Genomic DNA, 14,042 nt, shown 5'->3' with positions numbered 1-14,042 from the left:
ATCATAATATCCCGAATAAATTGATATCCGAATCGTGCCATGTGTGTACATCGTGTGTACGCTGTATGCACGTGTATACTCATACATATATTGTAATATAAACGCAGCCTCCATACGGAGGAATGAGCAAAAAATAAAAATATAAGAACCACTCTGGATGAGCGGAGCGGAGGTGGTGCGGCAGCAGGGTAGAAGATTTGTTTTCGATCATTTTTTTTTTCGCTCGGCGACGTTTCAATAGTACACGGTAAAAAAAAAAGTCATTTAAAAACCAACGGAGAGGAAATCGGCGGCGGAATTCTATAAACGCGATGCACTGTGGCGGTAGCGATGGCGGTTACGAGCAGACCGAATGGGCCAAAAAGAAGAGGGTGAAAAAAAAAGACCTTATTTCATTCGTATGTTTGTGTATGTATACACATATATAACACACACATACACATATATATATATAAACGTATACAATATTTTATACTGCAGCAGACTGCAGTGGTGAGCTGGCACACAAACATCACACGACTCGGCGCGCGCGGCGGTCGGGCCGTTTTAATAACGTACGCACGCAATACGCGTTGTGTGCGTGCGAGCGCGAAAGGTGGTCGTGGCGGCGGCAGTGGCGGAGACGGCTGTCGTCGTCGTCGACGACCGAGTTCGTCGAAGGGGAGTAGGAAATATTATTATTTAAGTGAAATCGACCGAAAATCTTCATCATGCGGGTCTCTTGTTTTTTCGTTTTCGTATTATCGTTATGACAACAGCAGAAATCCTTTGCTCGCGACGCGGTTGGCCGTCCTTAATAGCCATTCCGCCGAGTGTATAACGCACATCCACACACACACACGCACACACATCATACGACGTATCACACATGTGTATAATAATATATAGTTTACACGTTCCATATGATATACACTCGTATGTATGTATATATATATATATATATAATATATATATGCATTATACTGTGAAACTAAACACACACACACACAAGCGCGCGAATTTACGTAGAATGCGATGATTACGACGATGATGATGATAATAATAATAATAATATTATAGTCGTCGCAGCTGCATTATTTGCGGCCGCGCGCGGAATTCAATTCTCCCGGTCCAACCCCTTCGTGCGCGTCACCCACCGTCGCCGACAGACGGACGCGCGCCCGGCCGTGTGCAAACTACAAAGCGAGAATTCGTACGACGAGAAACTCTGTCGTTTCGCACACCGCACGCCATCGGAAGTATTATATAAATTATAATTATTATCTAACGTAATGTGTATGTGTATGTGTGTGTGTGTGTGTGTGTGTATGTGTGTGTATGTGGCATGCGGTTTTTACCGTACGATAATTTCCTGCTCAGTCTGCGCGTCCATCCACGACTCAGAAGATCGCGCCCGCCGTCATATCATCAGTCGTCGAACAGACGGAGTTCGTCTACGTATTTTAATCATGCGATTTATTCGCCTTTTAGCGACTGTTTGCACGCCCGCGAGGTTCGCCCAGTCGATTTTTATTTTTATAATTCGCCGCACACGACCGCCGCCACATCATGCGAAACGTGACAATAACAATAATAATATTATGATGTCACACTAAACCGCGGTGGCGGTAACCAATTAATATTTAATAGGTATATTATATATTGTATCGGCGGCGAAAGAGCAAGTGTTTATTCAAAACTTATCGATTCCGCCACTATCATCTTCTGGGTTTTAGTGGAAATCGGACTCCATAGTAAATGATTGTGGATTACCCTTATTTTTTTTTTTTTTTTAATTCCTGCAAAACGTCTTAGGTAAAATCTTGTATTACATAATATTTTCAGGCACTAGGTGTAAAAAGTTAAAAAAATGAACTGCGAAATGATTTACATGGTTTCGTTATTTTGACGAATATCATCAATATTAGACACTTTTAATTAGCTTAAACGTTTATAATAAAAATGTTGATCAACTATATTTTTTTAATATTTATCAATATATTATCATAAATAAATTTAAAAAAAAAATAAAAAAAATAAGGTATTTAAAATATCTATAATTTATGAGCACGGGAAAAGCAAAAATATTTTTAAAAAAACTACCTCATATTTAATGAATTGTAAAAAAAAATTTATGGTAAAAATTAAAAATTTTTTTATTCCTTATTGACGATAATTGTACCAATTCTCAAAACATTTTTTTGTTGTTTACATGTATTTTCATAAATTCTAAAAAAATATTATTATTTGTTGCAATCAAAATTTAAAAGATGTACTCAATATCTCCGTTTTTAAGGAGTAAGTTCATTCAATTCACCATTACCTTATACTAATTATAAAATTTTCAAAAATTTTTATTGGACATAATTAAAAACTTAAAACGACCTTTTGATACCAAGTCAAAATTGGAACTAACCATAGTAACTACTCATTTTTCATTCTGATTTATTTTTAGTTACCAAATTTAAAGTAAAATATATAATTTTAAAAATATATTTTTGCAGGTTTAAGCATCCTGTAGCATCGCAATACATATGGAATAACCTATCGTATGGTTCAATATGTTATTACGGTATCTCCGCAATTTATCACGTCGCATAGGTACTAAATTTAAAAGTTCTGGATAATCAACCTCATTAAATATATTATACATTCAGTTAACATACAAACATTTTCTTCTGCATAAAAAAGAATGCGTTTTAGTTTATTAAGCAAATTATCATGTCTAATTTCATTATTATTTATCTTGTAGGACATAAAAGACAAACATCGATATTTTATAGATTCAATTCTTTTAATATCACATAATGCTACATATAATATGAAGACTAAACACAATAGAGCGATATACCAGGATAAGTGATTTCCTGAATTTTTGAATTTTTGAATTCCAAAAAAATAAAGTGTTTTTGTCTAAAACTAATTTTGCATAAAATTCCCGCTTTTTCTAGATGTTTCATTATTTTCCCGATTGTTTAAGGAACTTACTTTTAAACCTCTTTATAGCGCTTTGGTACCAATTAGATCCATTTTGTTACCAAAACCTACCTTAAAGTTGTAAAAAATAAAATATAACCGTTGTTGGACTAATCATAGGACACTAAATCATATTAGGATACCGTTGCTTAAAACTATTGATTCGTTTTATAATTAAACGATTCATTCTATCCAGCATTAGTGTAAGATTTTTACAAGGATATTTTTATAAGCACTTATTATAAACTATAGGCTATAGCTAAAAAATGTATTAATATTGATAAACAAATAATAAATATAACTTTTAAAGATAAGTAAATATATGTTTTTTTTTTTAATTTTAATTTTTAACAGTTATTCTCTTTAAGTCTAAATTTTACAAATATATTTTTATGTAATTATTTTATTTATACTACTATACCACCAATTCAAGTATCGTTTGTACAACCCATTATATATAATTTGTTAGCCTCAATCTTACCATATAGTTATTTACTCGATAATCATTAAAAAAATACATTACATTTTACGCAACATAAAACTTAATTTTTTAAAAATAATTATCTAATTCACTGTATTCACTATACATATATACCTATGTGTGGTGCCATTAATAATTAAATTACTAAATTACTTAAAAGAACTGAACAAGAGCTTTTGTGGGTGGCATATTTACGATACATTTTTATATTGTTTACCCTCAATTAATAATGTCCCATAAGTGTACGTTAGGGCGCGAACTGTTTTAGCGAGAACAGCGAGTTTAAAGTGAATTTTCACAGGTTTTAGCTCGATTCACGTATCAACCATCGTCAAGTGTATTCACAAAAATTACTTAATGGTAACATTAAAGCTAAAAAACCATGAAAGTACTACCCCATTATAAACAGCTGTTTGGATATAAATAAAAATCGTGCAATTTTGAATACGACAACGAATACAGATTACGATTATATGAACGATTAAACTAATTAACTACTTAGAAAAACAGTTTATAAAAAATCAGTTAGTTGTGAATTTACAATGAATAATTATATTAAAACAAATTTTAATTATGGTTATAAGACAAGCTTTAATGCAACATTTTATAATTTTAAAATTAAATAAATGTTAAATTATAAGATAACCTAATAATTTTTTTATTTAAAACGTGAATTTTGACATTTTATTATTAACAATAAAATTCAATAAACAATATTTTTTGTTGGAAATATATAAATACTATTCTATTTAAATTATACCAAAATATTACGCGACAAAAATGTTTTTTAAATAACATAAAAATAATATTTTATCAAACCGAAAAAATAACTTTATATAGTATTATTATACAATGTATAATAAATTTAACATTTTATTAGTTATAAACTTATAACTTATAAATAACTCAAGTTTACAGCTATAATTGAATTTTTAGAGTTTTAGGGGTGCTAAAATAATTATGTAACGCTCACAGAGCCTAGGCATAGAGCTTTGCTAGTGCTAGCCACACCACCCACAATCCATATTACTACCAATATTTAATTTTAACCATTATAATATTTTCATACTATTTTTAAAACAAATGTCAACATATTTTACGAGTAGGTATTTTTAATAATTTTATTGCATAAATTGATAAACATCACTTTCATTTTATATTGTCATCAAGCCCGCAGACCTGGTAACGTTGTATAGACCAATTAGTCTATTACCCTTATTCGCAAAAGTTCTCGAAAGACTTATACTGAACTGTATACTTCACCTAACTAGTGAAAAAAATACTACCTAATTATCAATTTGGCTTTCGCGTACAACATCCAACAATCCACCAAGTACATAGACTAATAGACTCAATCTCTTTTGCGCTTGAAAAAAAATGTAGTATTCCTGTATTTTTCTTGATATCCAACAGGCCTTTGACCGCGTATGGCATGAAGGACTCTTAAATTAGGTAAAGAAATTTTTACCCTCAACTTACTTTACTCTAATTAAGTCATATCTAACTGATCGTTATTTTCAAGTCCATTTTAAATCCGCATATTCCAATATAACAAACATCAGAGTTGGTGTCCCACAAGGAGACGTACTTTCCCCAATACTGCAAAACATATATGCTTCAGATCAACCAACCTCGCCCAACACCATAGTGGCAGACTATGCAGATGATAAACTTATCATATCTTCAAATGTAAACCCTATTCTAGCATCGCATAATCTTAAAAATCATCTTTCCCTTATAGAGACCTGGTATAATAATTGGAGGATTAAGGTAAATCAAGCTAAACCAAATCACATAACTTTCACTCTTAAGATAGGGCATTGTTCGGCAGTCACTCTTTTTGATACTCAAATTCCATCTACTTCAACAGTAAAATATCTTGGCTTAACCCTTGATCGTAGACTCAACTGTACCCAACATACACGTGTAAAAAGAATACAACTAAACCTCTGACTTCGTATGCTTAAAACCTTACTAGTAATAATATACACACAAATTTAAAAACAAAACTACTAATGTATAAATCCCTCATTAAACCCATTTGGACTTATGATCTCAAACTTTAGAGAAATGCTAAAAAATCAAATCTAAATCGTATTTAGGCTTTTCAAAATATTGCATTAAGAAAATTAACGAACTCCCCCTTTTATGTTTCAAATCATACCCTTCACGCAGATTTGAAAATTAAAACTCTAAAGGAAGAAGCAGTAACTCATTATAAAACATTACATAATCGACTTGACTTTCAACTCATTCCAATCCTCTTATTCAAGCTTTGTCATCAAATGTTATTCCGGGTAATCCTCCAAAGCACTTAAAACGCAACTGGTTTAGAGATATGTTAACTTAAAAAAAAAATAAAAAATAAAAAAATTGTATATGTGTGTGTGTGTAAAAATTAATGTATAACCTCACTTAAAATTTTCATCATTGGGTGGCTGCTTTTAAAAAGATTTTCATGTATTATAATATTTATTTTAGCCAATACTCTTATTGTACCCTTGAGGTACAGATTGTGTATATGTATAACAATAAAAGAAAAAAATAAATATTTGCATCAAATATGTTTAATATCTTATTTGTATCTACTATTTATATTTATCATTAATCAAACCAATACATTATAAAAAAGTTATTTTATTATGGATAAGAACGCGCAATTATTACAAACAATTTTGTTTATGAAAATACATTTTATACTCGAATATATCCGTCTTAAGTTTAAAATTAAGTCACCTATATAGTTAAGTTTTATAGTTATACTTCTTATGCATCCAATTAATTTAATATCATTGGTTTTAAAATTTAACAAGTATTGTTTATCATTAAAATTAATTTCAAATAAACAGATTGTATTTTCTTAGATATCTTGCTTCATCATCTACTACATACATTATTTAATATTATTACTATGGTTGAAAAAATATAAAATTATAAATTGTTTAAATGTAGTTATTTAAGATTATCTTAATTTAGAGGTAGTACACTTAGTGCCTATTACTATTTTATACTTCACAGTAAAAGTTTAATGAACTATTAATTACCTAATTAACTATATCAAGATCTTTACACAAATTGTGCACTTTATTTTTACCAATGAACACCAGTGTATAATTAACTAAACACACAAATAATACTTTTTTATAAATCATAATAATTTATTTTCATTAAGCCAGGCTTATATTCAACATTTTTTTTAAATTAGCTGCCTATTTTTTAAATTATTTATTTAAATATTACGTAATGATACGAATCTATAGAAAACAAATAAGTTTAATAAATTTGTATTGATTTTAGAAATGTATAAAAGCATGTCACAAATAATTCGAGTATAAACAATATTTATACATTACACATCATTTGATTATCATAGTCTATAATGTATTCATTACCAAATATTTGAAATGTTTTAAAATATAATAAAAAAGTGATTGAAAATTGTATACACACCGCACGGGTGTATATTATGTTTAAATAACAATGTGAAAATCTGCAATAGATATTATACGGATATACTATACGCTCACGTATTGTTTGTCACGATAACACACGTGAAAAACATTGATATGCCTTAATCTAAAACGATCTCTAAATGACCCTCGGGAACTGGGCAAGATAGCAGTCCCGTGTCAACAAGGGTGAAGGGTGGCAAATGCAGCTGTACATATAAAATATATATATATATGTGTGTTTGTGTGTATCTTATATATAATATATATATATATTTTATATACATACAGTATTGTCGTTGTTGTTTTTTATTTATTTATTTCGTCTTCCCCTAACTGGTACGTGTCAACATTAACCAGTGGGAAAGGGTGGTTGTGTCGACCGAATATTGACGATAAGACCGCCACCCTGCCATTGTTGATTCTGTGACCGTCTTGGCGTGATACGGCATACCAATGATATGCTAAATGATGCATATTGGACCATATTGTATATTTAAATCTCGCATGCGTATTAACCAAATCGTACTATTCGTCACGGCAGCTTTCTGTAAATAGATGTCAGCTGTACACGAACTATTCGCGCTGGCTCTTTTAAAATATCTGCTTCAAACAATATTATTGGATGGTCTGCAGATTACAATGACGATGATATTCGCTGCACATACTATAGCCACGATTTCCATGTTCTTAAGACTTAAATGCATTCAAACTTTAAAATCGCAAATAAACAATATCTTACGTTATAAAATAAGATAACATAACGTTCATAAAGTTTTATATTTACGTTTAATACATCTTGTTTAGCATAAGACTTCAACACTAACTACAAGTATGAATATAAATACAATAAAACAGAATTATATTAATTTAAAATAAATATTAATAAAAATAATAAAAAATGTCATCGGCTGCATATTTAAAAAAAAAAACGTTAGATTATCTAAATTTAAACTTAATTAATTTTAATCCGTCAAAACTTCTCCTATGATTAGGCACAGGCGCACAACATATTTACGCACACGTCTATCAGATATATATAATTATACATATATAAACATATAGAAATATATAATATATATATATATATACGTGGACGAATATAGGTTAGTCGCGATTTGGGATGGCTTTACACGATTATAGTCTCCCAAAAGTTGTCGAATCTGTTCAAAATTTACAAGTCATTCGGGCTTCAGTTAAATCCTATGGTATAGACTTGTTTATAAGTACCCTTTTGGCCTAAAGTTTTCCATCAAACTATGCTTAAATTCACAGTAAGAAATACTCAAATACCTAAGTATATATAATATATATACCTATAGGTAATGCAATAATAAATAATACCATATGTTCAACATTGTTATTATTTAAAATTACAATAATACAACGAGCTATTCCAACTTGAAAAATTTATATTTTTAAACCATATTTGGAATCCACTAATATCACCCAGAAGGTCAAATTAAATATTAAATTTTACATATTACTATTATTATGCCTATTTAAAATTTTATAAATAATCAGTAGTACAAAGAAAAATATCAACTTTTAATAATTATTTAATTGTAATGTAAATTATTTTTTCATAAAAACGGGTTAATATCTTATTTTGGATTTTTGGATAATACGCCTATAAATTATAATATATATTACATAAACATTTCATCGTAGTGATCGAACAGTTATTGTGTGTCTACTTATTATCTAATGAAAAACATAAAATTAGTAAAATAATAATAAAAAATCAACATTTAGACGTAGGTATACTTACCTCCCTTCGCTCTGCAGAAACCAAAAAATAATAATGAACATCGGATGTTTTGCTTATAAAATTAGATACTTTTAATGCATTAATGAGATGAAACAGAGAATTCCACACAAAATCATCAATCATAATAATATTTATCCATAATAGAGGGTGGAAATGATTTCGCATTTCGGAAGAGGATGCTGTCAACTTAATGAAAAGTAATATCTTTTAATTATACTTTACTGAAAAGATGCAGACTTTTTTTAGAAGCAAAAGAGATGATCGGTTTGAATATTAAAACAAATTGTTATTATTATTACCACCAAACGTCTTTATACTACGAAAGATGTAGTTTCATTAATTTTCCAACAGACTTATTACTTGCAATTGCTCCCCACCGTTGTACACGTCAAGCTAATGTTTTACTCGTAACGGTTAATGAGAAAATCCTTTTTTCATTTATTTTGTTTCTTTTACTATACCGATCGAGTAAACGAAATATGCGTTTTTCGTGATATTTCAAACTTTAATTAGTAAAAAAAAAAATAATTAAAAAACAAAAAAAAAATGCAATACTCAAAGTTTTAGACAAATGACAAAACTGTGAAAATACTGCGATATTTCTCTCATCAGTATCGCCTAACCTGTATTTATACAACTATACCAATTAACAAATTACTCACATAGGTATAATATATAAATATAAATGGCTATAACACATTTCAAATTTTTCATGATATACATAAATGATTAAAAAACCAGATAACTCATTTTTGCTGTTTCTATAGTAAGTTTCAGAGGAAACGTGTCTAAATTTTTTTCACAGTTATACACGAGCTTAGTTTATTATGACCAGTGAAACATATGTAAAACTACATGGAAATAATAACTCACTTTGTTGTGAGTGCATAAAATAATAACTAATAAACAAGATAAAAAAAAAAAATAATTAATATACATATATACATTTTAAAAGGAGAACCGTAATATTATTGATATCACATTTAGAATTGACATATATTTTATAAAATTTTTCAGATTGATGTACCTACATGCAATCTATATGTATAATAGGGTAAAGGCACGATCCGTAGACGCGCCTTTGATCTGTAGTCAATGCTATTATAAAAATATGTAAAACTATTTACTTACCTATTTCAGCAATTACTTCAGTTCAATTACCCACTCCTAGATTTATTGTATTTTCTAATACCTAATACACACACGGGCATATTTTTTTGTAAATATACCTATATTACCTAGGTATCTAGGTAATAAAAAATACAAAAAAATTAGGTACCTTTAAACTGCAGTGATATCAAGGCATATAATAATTCAGCAGTAGTCGTAACCGCACACTTTCAAAAACCATTTTATACATCAATTTCGTACAGTTTTTCCAAAATTATACCGTTCAATACCGCACGCAATAATATTTATCAACAACGCACACATTTATCTAAAATCATATTAACAACAGTTAATCCATGAGTTACAAAATAATAAAAATGATTATAAAAAATAAAACTTTTGGAATTATCCACAGATTGTTATGGGTACTAGGTAGGTATATGTTTCTCGTTACGCATAACATGATTTTATCTTACAAATATTGGTAACACTGTAAAAGTTTAGTGTACTCACAGCTCTTTTCGACTTCACACGAATTTATAGTTTATAGTAACAGTTTAAAGTAACATTGAATTTGCATAATGCAGGATGACACGATAAAATTTACACCAGCAATAATAAAGGTGTGCAATCAATAGTTTACAATAGTTATACATATAGACTTGTTCGTAAAAAAATAAAAATTCCGGGGACTTAGTCTAGCGTTATAATATTAAGTTATGATGATGACAATCGATACAGATATAAATGTAATCATTAAGTAGAATAAAAATGAACAGAATATAGGTATAAAAACAAAGAAATTAGTAGATACTGATATGAAAATATTATAATATGTGCTGTTAAACGCAAATCTCACTGTTACATTTATATGAAAACCATTAAAAATTATACGGTGTGAATTATGCATGTAATTATTACATGATTATGCAATTTATTCCAATTTAACTTTTAATTTTTTATCATATTTTAATGAATTACCTTTGAACAAAATAATTTTTAGTTAATATTACAATAAAATTATAAAATCTTAAATAGATATTAAATTATTTTTATGACAATTTATTCAATAACAATAAATATTTAATTTTTATTATCATTCAAATATGTGTGGTTTTGTATTATCGTCCTTCCAAATTTCCTTTATTAGTCATAGACAATATGTGTGCGGTACCTTCTGCGATATTTAACGATATAAAAATGTGCAGTTATGAACGACGCCCTAATAATTAACGTGGAAATTAAAAAAATATACTTAAGTAGGTTTAATTGTATAAATTAATCATTTGGTAATATAATCTTTTTAATAAAAAATAAAATCGAAAATTTGTTAATTTTATTTAATTTAATAATTTATACATATTTTTTTACCTATTTATATGTCTAATTAATACTTTGTCAACCCTTCTATAATAACTACAATCATTCAATGTTATCTGAATACTATCCTACAAAACGTTTTATGTGGTTGAAAAGGAAAATGTAGAGTTTGCGAAAATGGGTGTAATTCCCATGGAAATGGCAAATGTGAGATAGTCGATAACCAATAGACGACAGGACCATAGAGTAATATTATTCTATGGTCAGGACAGATTGTATAGGTAAATTAATTATAATTATAACGATATACCTATTATCAATTTGGCAAAAGTACAGCGTTTTTTAATTGATTTAATTACCTACATTTATATGTCAGTATGTGGTTTTCAATAAATTTAACTGAACCACTAAAAAAAATAATATTACGAATTATATGTACCTAGCTATATTTTATACATACATCTGCTAGATAATACCAACAATAATGGCCGTTTACATTATCTTTATTTTTTTATTAAATTAGAAACTTTACCTCTTTAATGTTGGTGCATAATAGGTACCTAATAATACCTATGCCTATTAGGTACCTACCTACAACATCAAAAAACTAATATATAGATAATACCATTGACTGTAGAATAGTAGTATATTCTATAATCAATGGTAATACATAATCATGGGCGCCCATTGGGGGGGGGGGGAAGAGACGGGGCACTTCCCCCCCTGGAAAAAATATTACCACAATATTACCTTATTACCGAGGCAAATTATTTGTTGAAATCACTTTTAAGATATGAAATAAATATAAAAATATACTCATTGTTATCGTATATTAACATCATAGATAGGTCGTATTCTATACTCTGTATAACCTATACGTAAAATAATTTATCGCAGATAATTTGTGGTAAATCTATAAAGATCACAATATAGGTACTACAAATATTTTAACCTAATGCAAACAAGGATACTTTCATTCAGGATGTCATTAATATGTTTGGAATAAAACGAAGAAATTTACAGTTATTATTTACTGATACCGAATAATATACTTAATTATATTATTTAATTTCTATTTTTTTATATACTTATTAAAATTATTATTTATTTATTTATTCATATGACAATTATTATATTATATTTATTTATTTATTAATTATTATATTAATACACTATATATATACAAATAAAAATATAACATGCATGTATAGTGTATACATTTATATGTGAAAAATAACATTAAATCTTTATTATCTTACATTCGAAAATTTTTTTATTTTGACCCCCCCTAAAATATTACCTATGGGCACTCATGTACATAATATACATAAGTATGTAGAACAAGTGTTATCCTGTATGGTTATTGTAATATGTAAGCATAAAAATAAACTATAAAAAAATTCATATATCCCACGGGGTGTGTATTATACGGATTTATAAATGCACTAATAATATTATTATAATATTTATGGCAAATAATAACTGACGATTATAATATTTATAGCACTTAAATAACTTTGATATTTTCATATGTACATCAATGACTTCGTGGCGCAACGGTAGCGCGTCTGACTCCAGATCAGAAGGTTGCGTGTTCAAATCACGTCGAGGTCAATTCACTTTTGCACTTTTTTTTTATTTATTTATTATTCATACTTCAATGTAAAATTAACGCATTGATGTATAACATGTTATAATAAGATATATGTATAAGCTAAACATTATAATTTATCATTAAATCGGAAATGCATCAACTGAAAATTCATATCCTTTTGCTAGTGGCGTCGTAAGCGTAATGATAGAATAACATCGCGACCCGCAATATCAAAAGGTATAAAATCCCATCGGATATTGCTATATCACTAATTAATATTGAATATTTTTGCTGCTAGAACCCTGGACCAAATCCCTTCCATTTTTTTCAGCCGTTAAAAATGTTTATTAACACATTCGAGACGAAACACAATAATAGAAAAATACGTTGAGGACGAATAACGCGCTGAGCGCGTTACAGTATTTTATTCATTGAAGACGGATCACGCGTTAAGCGCGTGATGATTTTTAGACATCGATATTAAATTCAATTTTTATTCTACACTTTTCGTATTTTCATCAATCGATAGAATCGATAGTGTATTTATTATAGAAAGTTTTATACTTTTTAATAGCATTAATTTTATTTTTTATAAAATTTAAAATTTTTAATAAATTTAGAACGTAGAAAAAAATATACCAAACAGACAACACACATTGAATTACTTTTAAGTCGAATTATAACTGACAATAATAAACTATTCCCACAGCGGCCACAGCCACGATCCACGGACAATGGTGAAATTAATTTTATTACGATCATCGACCTATGTTACTAGATATATCGACCAGTTGATTTCCATACCACTGACTGCCCTTTAAAATAAATGGTACAACTGTTGCTCATATTGCTAAACTAACTCAAAATTTAAAAAGTTTAAAGCAAAATATAAATGGACTCTTAAGATTTTGTTAATGATCAACCACGAGCCCAACGATTTTAGTCATTTCAAATGACGTGCCCGAACAGTAACTACAGCGCAACCTATCGGCGATAAACCTTTTTTAAGCGCGCATAATTGCTGTAAATTATTGTTAATAGATGGCGCTAATAAATATGTTAAAAAAATTCAATACCATTGCAACATTAAAGTTTACTTACTAAAATGCATTCTTGTTTACACAGTCAAATATACCATAAAAATTATATTTTTACGAAATTCCTCAAAATCATCAAAATGTGTAAATTATTTTGTAGTTAAAAATGTGTATAGCCCATATAGATAATTAGGTAATCGTATATTTTTCTGTTGTCTCAGATATATTTATATATTTTATCTATTTGACTAGCACCGGTGAAACTCGCTGTAAGTGAATACCCTAGGTCGGTGAAACTCGCTGTAAGTGAATACCCTAGGTCGGT

At 28.7% G+C, this 14,042-nt stretch overlaps 1 non-coding gene across 1 annotated transcript; it reads left to right on the top strand.

The window, feature by feature from the left end:
* Positions 1 to 12,628: 12,628 nt before the first annotated feature.
* Trnaw-cca lies at positions 12,629 to 12,700 on the top strand. Its single transcript has one exon. It is a non-coding gene; the product is annotated as a tRNA-Trp (tRNA).
* The last annotated feature ends 1,342 nt before the right edge of the window (positions 12,701 to 14,042 follow it).

This window comes from Melanaphis sacchari, unplaced genomic scaffold, assembly GCF_002803265.2.
Source record: "Melanaphis sacchari strain LSU unplaced genomic scaffold, SCAv2.0 Contig11_pilon_pilon, whole genome shotgun sequence".
Classification (NCBI taxonomy): Eukaryota; Metazoa; Arthropoda; class Insecta; order Hemiptera; family Aphididae; genus Melanaphis; species Melanaphis sacchari.
Note: the sequence above shows the minus strand (reverse complement) of the source record. Positions and strands in the feature narration are given on the sequence as shown.